At 48.0% G+C, this 12,634-nt stretch overlaps 1 long non-coding RNA gene across 1 annotated transcript in view; it reads left to right on the top strand.

The window, feature by feature from the left end:
• Positions 1–410: 410 nt before the first annotated feature.
• The window catches only part of LOC130276983 (uncharacterized), a 114,575-nt gene continuing 102,351 nt past the window's right edge, over positions 411–12,634 (top strand). The window contains exon 1 of the long non-coding RNA XR_008845323.1: positions 411–463. This is a non-coding gene — a long non-coding RNA (uncharacterized LOC130276983). The remainder of the gene's footprint in view (positions 464–12,634) is intronic.

The raw sequence follows: 12,634 nt of genomic DNA, 5'->3' as shown, positions 1-12,634 counted from the left end.
GCACATGGTACAATGTCATCTTTATGTATGTATATCCTATTTTTTTTACATTTTATTAATGAGTTTGTTAGAGTTCCATCCAGGTCTAATTCAGGTTGGTATAATACTCACTCACACCATGTTCACTTATGACTATTTGTTTTGCACTTGCACCTACATGTTTTTTTATTCACTCACGTTTGCCTCACTGTGTTATGCGCGATCGCCGCTTACGAGCCGTGCACACTTGCGCTTGTGTTGTATCCATATCTCCGCCCTCTGATGTGACAGTGCCGGTCCCATGGCAACGCGTCGCATTCAGCTCCTACGCAGCGTGGCATCTCTATTAGAGACCGTGTCTCTCCGTCATCACGCAGCGCGCATGGTCATGTGACCCGGTCTGGTCACGTGCTCGTGTGCACTTCCGTGATGTGACGTGGATATGCCGACGTCCACGGCATATGTAGCGGCCAATACATGTGAGGTAGGAATCTGCACACCAGGTGCCACTTATATACATCTAGCAGAGCATTTGTTTTTTGAAGTGTCAATCACCTAAATACCCGTTATGATTGGTTTTCCCATACTTTATAAGAAGCACCCAGAGTCAGTTATAGCCACACCCCCTGATGAAGCAGAGCAGTCCGAAACGTACGTTGGGGGGTAAGGGCAGGTGGCATATGGCTCTACAGTGGGTTATCATCTTCGCTTTTTCTTGTGTATTTTACTTTTTGAGTTATTCTGGTTAGGGTTTATATGTACCCTCAGCAATACACTCTATGGGGGACATGTATCAAAGATTTTACCCCTGTTTTGTGTGTATTTTTTGCGCAAAATTTTGCGCAAGCCCTTTTTTTTGTGCACGTTTTGGTAGAGCATGTCCTCCAGATGTGGCTGAATCGGGGTACCTTGGAGTGACATCTATAGAACACATGGATTTATTAACTGCGTACTTTTTTTTTACACCAAAAATTTTGCCGCAAGAGCTGTTTTTTTTTGCGCAAATATAAACCATCTTGGACTTAACGTAGCAAGAAGCTTTAAATAATTGATTCTATTTTCCAAAGAGTGGATTGAGTAGATTACTATATTTACCCGCAATTTATGAAGCTCATTGCGCTTGACTGATAAATTTAGCGCTTCTGCACATAATTTAGAGTTCGCGAAAAGGGGTAAAATGCTTCTACCATACACAAATAATGATACATGTCGCCCTATGTGATCGTATGAATACACTTGTACCTGTTTCATTTACTATTTCAATGTTTTAGCTTGTACCTCCTGCATTCTTTCAGTCCTGTGCACTGTGCTCATGCATTGATTTTATGTTTTAGATGTATACTCAATAAAGTTTTGTATAATTCCTTGCGTGGCTGAATTTGTATATTTGGCCTAATACACATTATTGTTACCCATAGTGGTATTTGCTGATCATAAAAATTGTTTCCTTTGGTGATGGAAATCTTTGAGCACTTTATTCATTTTGGTATGGCGTTGCATAGGTGTCTGACAGATTTTTGGAACAGTGGGCTGTGAATGTACCCCTTGTTACATACTACTACCTAAAGTCGTTCACTTTCCTTTTTCTTCTCCATCCAGCCTAGACCGTCATGATGATTTCTTTTGCCACAACTCCACAGAACCTGCCAAAACAAAATTTTAGGCTTTGCACTTTTCCAGCACCTATATCACCCCAAACAGTATATAACCCCCTTGGTGTCTCACACAGAGTGAATAGATATACAGTCATGGCCGTAAATGTTGGCACCCCGGAATTTTCTTCAAGAACATGAAGTATTTCTCACAGAAAAGGATTGCAGTAACACATGTTTTGCTACACACGTTTATTCCCTTTGTATGTATTGGAACTAAACCAAAAAGGAGGGGGGAAAAAAGCAAATTGTACATAATGTCACTCCAAAAATGGGCTGGACAAAATTATTGGCACCCTTAACATTTGGTTGAACACCCTTTGGAAAAACACAACTGAAATCAGTCGCTTCCTATAACCACCAATAAGCTTCTTACACCTCTCAGCCGGAATGTTGGACCACTCTTTGCAAACTGCTCCAGGTCTCTTATTGGAAGGGCGCCTTTTCCTAACAGCAATTTTAAGATCTCTCCACAGGTGTTCAATGGGATTTAGATTTGGACTCATTGCTGGCCACTTCAGAACTCTCCAGCGCTTTGTTGCCATCCATTTCTAATGCTTTTTGATGTATGTTTGGGGTCATTGTCCTGCTGCAAGACCCAAGATCTCTGACGCAAACCTGGCTTTCTGACACTGGGCTGTACAGTGCGACCCAAAATCCATTGGTAATCCTCAGATTTCATGATGCCTTCACACATTCAAGGCACCCAGTGCCAGAGGCAGCAAAACAACCCCAAAACATAATTGATCCTCCACCATATTTCACTGTACGTACTGTGTTCTTTTCTTTGTAGGCCTCATTCCGTTTTCAGTAAACAGTAGAATGATGTGCTTTACCAAAATTCTCTTAGTCTCATCTGTCCACAAGACATTTTCCCAGAAGGATATTGGCTTACTCAAGTTCATTTTGGCAAAATGTAGTCTTGCTTTTTATGTCTCTGTCAGCAGTGGGGCCCTCCTGGGTCTCCTGTCATAGGGTTTCATTTAAATGTGGACTGATAGTTTGTGCTGACACTGATGCTCACTGAGCCTGCAGCACTACTTGAATGTTTGGAACTTGTTTTGGGCTGCTTATCCACCATCCGGACTATGTTGCGTTGACACCATTCATCAATTTTTCTCTTCCATCCACGCCCAGGGAGATTAGCTACAGTGCCATGGGTTGCAAACTTCTTGATAATGTTGCGCACTGTGGACAAGGGTAAATCTAGATCTCTGGAGATGGACTTGTAACCTTGAGATTGATGTTTTTCCACAATATTGGCTAGTGTGGCACACGCAGACACACAATGCAAAGACTAAGTGAACTTCTCTCCTTTTTATCTGCTTTCAGGTGTGATTTTTTTTTTTATATTGCCCACACCTGTTACTTGCCCCAGGTGAGCTTAAAGGAGTATCACATGCTTGAAATAATCTTATTTTTTCCACAATTTTGAAAGGGTGGTAATAATTTTGTCCAGCCCATTTTTGGAGTTCGATGTGAGATTATGTCCAATTTGCTTTTTTCCTCTCTTATTTTTTCTTCATTTTAGTTCCAATACACACAAAGGGAATAAACATGTGTATAGCAAAACATGTGTTACTGCAATCCTCTTCTGTGAGAAATACTTCATTTTCTTCATTTCAGGGGTGCCACCATTTACGGCCGTGATTGTATAGGGTTGGGAAAGACTAGGTGCGCCCCCCCCTTTAAGTAGATAGTTTGCTCCAGTAAGTAGACAGGTCACTTCTCATGGTTTCCCCCATTATGGAAGTGCCCCAAATAAGTAAGTGCCACCTGTATGTAGGTTTCCGTGTAGATACTTGCCTTCTGTAGGTAGTTACTACCTGTATGCAGTAGCAGCCCCTATAAGTAGGGGTTATTCTCTGTAGGTAGGTCCCATTGAAGATAGTAGTCCCCTGTATATAGTAGTAGCAGCCCCCACATATAGTAACAGCAGCCCCCCTAAGTAATAGTAGGGTTCCCTTTTAGGTAGTAGCAGGAGCCCCCTTTAGGTAGTAGTAATCGCATTAGGTAGTAAAAGCAGTAGCCTCTTTTAGGTAGTAAAAGCAGTAACCCCCTTAAGGTAATAGTTGCAGTAGCCTCCTTTAGATAGTAAAATCACTAGCCCCTGTAGGTAGTAAAAGTGGTAGCAGTAGCCCCCTTTAAAGGGGTACTCTGGCGCTAACACATCTTATCCCCTATCCAAAGGATGGGGGATAAGATGTCTGATCGCTGGGGTCCCGCCTCTGGGGACCCCTGTAATCTTGCACGCAGCACCCCGTTACAATCAGTCCCCAGAGCATGTCACAATGCTCTGGCCCCGTGATTGCCAGTAATCAGACCCGGAGCGAACATGCTCCGGGGACTGATTGTAACGGGGTGCTGCGTGCTAGATCACGGGGGTCCCCAGTGACGGGACCCCCGCGATCAGGCATCTTATACCCTATCCTTTGGATAGGGGTAAGATGTGTTAGCGCCGGAGTACCCCCAGCCTAAAGAGTACGTGTCGCCAAACTAAACTTTTAATACACTGCCCAAAAACAAACAAAAAAAAAAAGCACTTAAACAACACAATGTAACAGTCAATCACACTTCTGTGAAATCACACTGTCCACTCAGGAAGCAACACTGACAATCAATTTCACATGCTGTTGTGCAAATGGAACAGACAACAGGTGGAAATTATAGGCATTAGCAAGACACCCCAATAAAGGAATGGTTCAGCAGGTGGTGACCACAGACCACTTCTCAGTTCCTATGCTTCCTGGTTGATGTTTTGGTTACTTTTGAATGCTGGCGGTGCTTTCACTCTAGTGGTAGCATGAGACGGAGTCTACAACCCACTCAAGTGGCTCAGGTAGTGCAGCTCATCCAGGATGGCACATGCGAGCTGTGGCAAGAAGGTTTGCTGTGTCTGTCAGCGTAGTGTCCAGAGCATTGGCGGTATTACCAGGAGACAGGCCAGTACATCATGAGACATGGAGGCCATAGGAGGTCAACAACCCAGCAGCAGGACCGCTACCTCTGCCTTTGTGCAAGGAGAAGCACTGCCAGAGGCCTACAAAATGACCTCCAGCAGGCCACAAATGTGCATGTGTCTACTCAAACAGTCAGAAACAGACTCCATGGGGGTGGTATAAGGGCCCAACGTCAATTAGTGGGGGTTGTGCTTACAGCCCAATACCGTGCAGGACGTTTGGCATTTGCCAGAGAACACCAACATTGGCAAATTCGCCACTGGTGCCCTGTGCTCTTCACAGATGAAAGCAGGTTCCCACTGAGCACATGGGACAGAGTCTGGAGACGCCCTGGAGAACTTTCTGCTGCTTGCAACTTCCTCCAGCATGACCGGTTTGGCGGTGGGTCAGTAATGGTGTGGGGTGGCATTTCTTTGGGGGGCAGCACAGCCCTCCATGTGCTTGTCAGAGGTAGCCTGACTGACATTAGGTACCCCTTGTGAGACCATATGCTGGTGCGTTTGGCCCTGGGTTCCTCCTAATGCAAGACAATGCTAGACCTCATCTGGCTGGAGTGTGTCAGCAGTTTCTGCAAGAGGAAGGCAATCAGGCCCGGACTGGCCTACCAGGATCTATCCCTGTGGGCCCCTTTGGGGCCGGATTAACGTAGGGGCTCAATAGGACCAGCGGGCTGCACAGGTGGCCCACACAGGCCGCCTGCAGGTCCGGCTCTATAACTAGGCGGACCAAGCGCCCGCCAGGTCCGCAGTCCGGGGGGGGGGGGGGATTTGCTGCCCGCTCCGGTCTGTGTCCGCCCCCTCTGTCTGTCCGTAGCCCTGGGAGCGCAGGGGAGTCGCGTGCGGCCTCACTTACTGCGTCTTCACGCCGTAAAGCTGGGAGCCCGGAACTGCTGCTGAGCGCGGGACGGATCTGCGTGTGATTAAGGTAAGACTGAGGAGAGGAGGGTGTTGTATATGTATTATTGATGGGGGAGGCTGGGGGTTTCGAACAAGGAGGAAGGGGTGTATAATTATGATTGATGGGGGCGGGGGTGTATTTATGATTGGGGGGTTAGGACCAAAGATGAGGGGGGAGGGGTGTATTTATGATTGATTGGGGGGAGGCTGGGGGGTTGGGACCAAGGATGAGGGGGGGGGTGTATTTATGATGAGGGGGGGGAGGCTGGGGGGTTGGGACCAAGGATGGGGGGGTGTATTTATGATTGGGGGGGGGAGGCTGGGGGGTTGGGACCAAGGGTGATTGGGGGGGGGGGAGGCTGGGGGGTTGGGACCAAGGGTGATTGGGGGGGGGGGAGGCTGGGGGGTTGGGACCAAGGGTGATTGGGGGGGGGGGGAGGCTGGGGGGTTGGGACCAAGGGTGATTGGGGGGGGGGAGGCTGGGGGGTTGGGACCAAGGATGAGGGGGGGTGTATTTATGATTGATTGGGGGGGGGAGGCTGGGGGGTTGGGACCAAGGATGAGGGGGGGGAGGGGGAGGCTGGGGGGTTGGGACCAAGGATGAGGGGGGGAGGGGGAGGCTGGGGCGTTGGGACCAAGGATGAGGGGGGGGGGGGTGGGACCAAGGATGAGGGGGGTGTATATTCATGAAGGATGAGGGGGGGTTTGGGTAGTTGGGGAGGTGTGAGGCTGAGGAAACCAAGGGTAAGGGGGATGTGTATATGCATGATTGATAGATGCGGGGTCCAAAGAATATGGGATAAGTTATAGATTGTGGGGGGGGGTCCGAGCGCTGGGACCCCCGCGATCTCCAGTACGGGCCTTGGCAGTCAGCTGGAAAAGAGGTATGCCGACCCCGCACCCCTCCGTATACTCCATAGAGATACATGGAGGGAGCATGCCAACCACGGCTTCCTGTGGGGTCAGACGTCGGCTTCTGGCATACTGACTGGGCCCCCGTGCAGGAGATCGTGGGGGTTCTCAATGCTTGGACCCCCCCCCCACAATCTATAACTTATCCCCTATCCAAAGGCTAATCCAAAGACTAATGGCAGTATTATGTTTAGGGCTCAGTGCTTGGCAGTATTATATTCAGGGCGCAGTGTATGGCAGTATTATATTCAGGGTGCAGTGTATGCCAGAATTATATTCAGGGCGCAGTGTATAGCAGTATTATATTCAGGGGTACAGTGTGTGGCAGTATTATATTCAGGGGTACAGTGTGTGGCAGTATTATATTTGGGGTGCAGTGTATGGCAGTATCTTATATTTGGGGCTCAGTGTATGGCTGTATTATATTCAGTGGATACAGTGTGTGTGGCAGTATTACATTCAGTGGGTGCAGTGTGGGGCAGTATTTTATTTAGGGCACGGTATCTGGCAGTATTATAATGATTATTGTCGTCATACAGAGGATGAGTATCTGCTGACATAGTGAGGATACAATGAAGTTTGGGCCTCAGACTCTGCAGAGAAGATGGAGCTGGAAGAAGACCTGACGTCTGGACCAGAGGAAAAGGAACGACAAAAGAGAAGACATCACTCAGGTCAGTGATATCATTTTGTATTCTCCTGACTGTCCCATCACTGCTGTAATTTGTAAGTTCTGCAGTGATGATGGGGACACTGTACTCCAATCTGTGGCCTTCAGCTGTTACAAAACTGCATATCATAATGCCTGAGGCTCCAGACATAATGGGAGTTGTAGCTTTGCAACAGCTGGAGAGCAACTTGAAGCGAGGTGATTGGTGGAGGTCCCAGCATTCAGACCCCACCAAAAAAAATGGACTGCTTATTCTTAAATGTCAGGGTGTATTTTTGGTCCCAGTCCAAACCCCCTTAAAAAAAATCACAAATTTAAGCCAGGTCAGACCTGGCTTACAAAACGTGCTGTAGCATTTTAAAAAAAGGTGCACAAAAAGTCGCAAACTGTTTCTTTTTGTACAACTTTTTGTGAACCTCCGCTCCCCGGCAATCTGCCTGCATCTACCTCCCACTGGCTAGCTGGTAGAACTACAACTCCTAGCATGTCCTCACTGTAAGAGCATGCTGGGAGTTTAGTCTTTCAACAGCTAGCTGGCAGGTGGGAGATGCGGGCAGGGGGGTTGCTTTGTTTTTCTACTTGAGGATTGGGGGGGGGGGGGCTGTGTACAGAGCCCCGCTTGTCCTCAGTGACTGCACCTAGTGGGGGGGAACTGTACTTCACCTAATGTGGGGGGAACTAATATGCTTTAAAATGCATGATTTTACCTTTTATGAACAAGAAAATGACGACGTGCTGGTATAATGACGGAACACTATGGGGCTGGTATGTAATTTTTTTCCAGGGCTGGTTTTCACACCCAGTCTGGCCCTGAAGGCAATGATGCTATGGACTGGCCTGCCTGTTTCCCAGACCTGAATCTGTGTGAGCACATCTAGGCCATCATGTCCCACTCCATCCACCAACGCCACGTTGTACCACAGACTGTCCAGGAGTATGCCCAGGCGTTGTAGGGAGGTCATACGGGCACGTGGAGGCTACTGAGCCTCATTTTGACTTGTTTTAAGGACATTACATAAAGTTGGATCAGCCTGTAGTGTGGTTTTCCACTTTGATTTTGAGTGTGACTCCATATCCAGACCTCCATGGGTTGATAAATTTTATTTCCATTGATAATTTTTGTGTGATTTTGTTGTCAGCACATTCAACTATGTAAATAAGAAAGCATTTCATACGAGAAGTTGATTCATTCAGATCTAGGATGTGTTATCTTAGTGTTCCCTTTATTTTTTTCGAGCAGTGTATATTGTTCCTTATGTTACTATAAGACCCTTTGTTATGTAATTGCTGTTGAAATTTTCAACCTTTATGTTTTTAACCCCTTAAGGACTCAGACCATTTGGGCGTTAAAGCGTACCTGTCATAGTGCAAAAAAGAAAAAAAGTGATATGTTACTCAGGACCCAATCCTGATCATGTGCATATAATTTTTATGTGTCTCGGACCTATATATCCAGAGATATAAGCATTTATCTGCTGGTGAGTTACTTTTTCATTGTGCAGGCTGGAAGGGGCGTGTCTGTCTGTCTCCCTCACAGGAGCAAGCCTGTGCAGTCAGCCAATCAGTACTCTCTACTCTGTAACCCTTTCCTCTCTGGCTTTATGCTGTGTCATGTGTCAGAGGAAGATACTTGGAGCTTGCTTGCAGTAATAAAAAGACATTATGGTGAATTCATAACAGGATAAAATGTATAAATATAAGAATAGATCTTTATAAAATTAGTGCAAGGATTTTTTAGATAAAAGTACAGCATTTTTATGAATACATGTTCTATCTGTTTTATCTTCTCCTAGTAAAAGTGGATGCTAATCAGCATAGCTGTCACTGTGTCATTCATCTTTCACAGACTCCTGAATGTCTGATCAACTTCTTTGTCATTCAGGAGTCCGAGAAAGCTTTGACTATTTCAGCATGCTGGGAGTTGTAGTTTGGTAACAACTGAAGCTGCAATGTTTGTAAATAACTGTTAGAGCAGTGTAGCCTCCAGCTGTTTTAAAACTACAGCTCCCAGCATGTCCACACATCCTTTATCTGTAGTTTTGCATACACAATAGAAATCTCCTATACTTGATACCGGTATGCTTTACAGCCGGTATCCAGTATGCTGTAAAATCTAGACTAGTCTGTTTGGCTAAAAGACAGGCGACCCCGAGTGGTGGCTATTTTGAGCTTGAATTTCAGGTGAAAATGTAATTTTTCTTTTTTTTTAACAGGTGTATATTGTGAAATGTCATATTATAATGAGTCCTGCAATATATGAAAAGTTTTTAACAATGACAGTGCCTCTTTAAAGGGTAGCTCCCACCATCCTCTTTTTTTTTTCTTTCTGTCCCTGCCTATTGCCCATCTATCCCTAACCCCCTCCCTGCCTTTATTTTTTTTTATTATCTTAAAAATGGCATTTTGTCTGCCTGGTAGTGTGCTCACTACCAGGCAGACTTCCCCAGCAGGCACCACGTCACTGATGCCTGCTGGGGGCCGACTTCCGCCCTTAGTTCTCCTGACGGGGTGCCTCCAGCTGTTTCATCACTACAACTCCCAGCATGCCCTGACATCTATTTGCTGTCAGGGCATGCTGGGAGTTGTAGTGGGGAAACAACTGGAGGCACCCTGTGTTGGAAGACACCCAGCCCCCGACCAATATCGCCACCCCCCCCCTCACCTGTGCCGGACCATGAGCGGGGGTCCGTAGCAAGCAACAAGTGTATGCCCGGCTTCCTATCATGCCCGTACACTCTGGAAACTGTCTCTATGTTTCTGTAGGATTGAAAGTCCTCCAGAACCATAGAGAGAGTTACCAGAGTGTAGGAGCATGACAGGAAGCCGGGCATACACTTGTTGCTCCATATAACGCGCTCCCCCCGGCAATGACAGGACACAGCTGCAAGGAGCAGTGAGGAGGCGGCGTATCCCCACTGGAGAGGTGGCTGTAAGCAGTGGTAAGAGCCATGTGCCTCCCTGCTGCAGGGAGAATATGCAGCAGGGAGGTGGCCAGTGTGAGAGTCCAGGGAGCCAATGCGCAGCCCTGGATTTCACTGTGCTCGCTCTCACCTGTTTGATTGACAGGCGGGAGCGAGCACTGCAGTGACTGGAATTTCGACTCATTTGCCAGGCTCAAATGAGACGAAATTCTGTAGTGACGTCACTGCCGAATGCATTCGGCCACTAGGAGGGCGACCCCTAGTGGCCGAATTTAAAAGTGATTTTAAACTGTTTTAAAATCACTTTTTTTTAATTAAACTATATTAGAGATATGTTGTAGTACTTAAGTACTACAACATATCAATTTTTTTATTTCTTGACAGTGCCCATTTAACCCCTTAAGGACATAGGGCGTATCCATAGGCCCCCGTTTCCAAGTCCTTAAGGACCGAGGGCGTATGGATATGCCCTGAGCATTTCCGGCCCCCGCCGCTAGCCGGAGGGGAGCCGGGGCCGGATGCCTGCTGAAATCGTTCAGCAGGCATCCCGGCATATCGCCCAGGGGGGTCATTATGTCCCCCCATGTCGGCGATTGCCGCAGATCGCTGGACAATTCAGTCCAGCGATCTGCGGCAGATTCCGGGTCAATCGGGTCTCCAGTGACCCGATGACCCGGAATTACTGGCTGATCGGGGCCGTCAGAGACGGCCCCGAACAGCCAGAGCCTGCAGGAGTGAGGTGGCACTGGTGCCACCTCACGATCGCCCTGATTCGTCGGCCGGATTACCGGCCGACCAATCAGGGCGCCTGCTGCGGGTGTCACTCCCGCAACCCGCTCCGCCCCTCTTCCGGAGGACGTGAGCGGGTGCGGGAAGACGACCCCCGGTGCTGGGGACCCCGATCCCCGGCGCCCCTGTTGGGATCGGGGCCCCAGGAGAAGCGGCGGCGGCGGAGACGACGAGGGACTGACCTGTGCGGCTGGATCGTTGGAGGTGAGTGACAGCCTCCTGCTGTTGCTTAGCAACAGCTCCCAGCAAGCAACAAGGGCATGCTGGGAGCTGTAGTTATGCAACAGCAGGAGGCAGACCACCACAACTCCCAGCATGCCCTTATGGGCATGCTGGGACTTGTAGTTTTGCAACAGCTGAAGGCACATTCTTTCTATGTAAAAGTGTACCTTCAGGTGTTGTATAACTACAACTCCCAGCTTGCACAATCAGCTAAAGTGCATGCTGGGAGTTGTAGTGGTGCATCTGGTGGTTGCATAACTACAACTCCCAGCATGCCCGTTGGCTGTCGGTGACTGCTGAGAGTTGTAGTTTTGCAACAGCTGAAGGCACACTGAGTTAAGTAGTAAACCAGTGTGTCTCCAGCTGTTGCATAACTACAATCCCCAGCATCCCCAGCCAATGTAGTATGCCTCCGGCTGTTGCATAACTACAAGACCCAGCATGCCCTTCCGCTGTCCGTACATGCTGGGGGTTGTAGCTTTTGCAACAGCTGAAGGCACACTGGTTGCAAAACACTGAGTTTGTTACCAAACTCGGTGTTTCACAACCTGTGTGTCTCCAGCTGTTGCAAAACTACAACTCCCAGCATGCACTGATAGACCGTACATGCTTGGAGTTGTAGTTTTGCAACAGCTGGATGTTTCTCCCCCCCCCCCCCCCCCCAATGAGAACGTACAGGGTACACTCACATGGGCGGAGGATTACAGTAAGTATCCGGCTGCAAGTTTGAGCTGCGGCAAATTTTCTGTCGCAGCTCAAACTGCCAGCGAGAAACTACTGTGAACCCCCCGCCCATGCGACTGTACCCTAAAAACACTACACTACCACAAAATAAAATAAAAAGTAAAAAACACTACATATACACATACCCCTACACAGCCCCCCTCCCCTCCCCAATAAAAATGAAAAACGTCTGGTACGTCACTGTTTCCAAAACGGAGCCTCCAGCGGTTGCAAAACTACAACTCCCAGCATGCACTGATAGACCGTCCATGCTGGGAGTTGTAGTTTTGCAACAGCTGGATGTTCCCCCCCCCCCCCCAATGTGAACGTACAGGGTACACTCACATGGGCGGAGGATTACAGTAAGTATCCGGCTGCAAGTTTGAGCTGCGTCAAATTTTCTGCCGCAGCTCAAACTGCCAGCGAGAAACTACTGTGAACCCCCGCCCGTGTGACTGTACCCTAAAAACACTACACTACCACAAAATAAAATAAAAAGTAAAAAACACTACATATACACATACCCCTACACAGCCCCCCTCCCCTCCCCAATAAAAATGAAAAACGTCTGGTACGCCACTGTTTCCAGAACGGAGCCTCCAGCTGTTGCAAAACAACTACTCCCAGTATTGCCAGATAGCCACTGACTGTCCAGGCATGCTAGGAGTTTTACAACAGCTGGAGGCCCCCTGTTTGGGAATCACTGGCGTACAATACCCCTATGTCCACCCCTATGCAATCCCTAATTTAGGCCTCAAATGCGCATGGCACTCTCACTTTGGAGCCCTGTCGTATTTCAAGGCAACAGTTTAGGGCCACATATGGGGTATCGCCGTACTCGGGAGAAATTGGGCTTCAAATTTCGTGGGGTATTTTTTGCTATTACCCTTTTTAAAAATGTAAAATTTTT

Source organism: Hyla sarda, chromosome 6, assembly GCF_029499605.1.
Source record: "Hyla sarda isolate aHylSar1 chromosome 6, aHylSar1.hap1, whole genome shotgun sequence".
In the NCBI taxonomy this organism is placed as follows: Eukaryota; Metazoa; Chordata; class Amphibia; order Anura; family Hylidae; genus Hyla; species Hyla sarda.
Note: the sequence above shows the minus strand (reverse complement) of the source record. Positions and strands in the feature narration are given on the sequence as shown.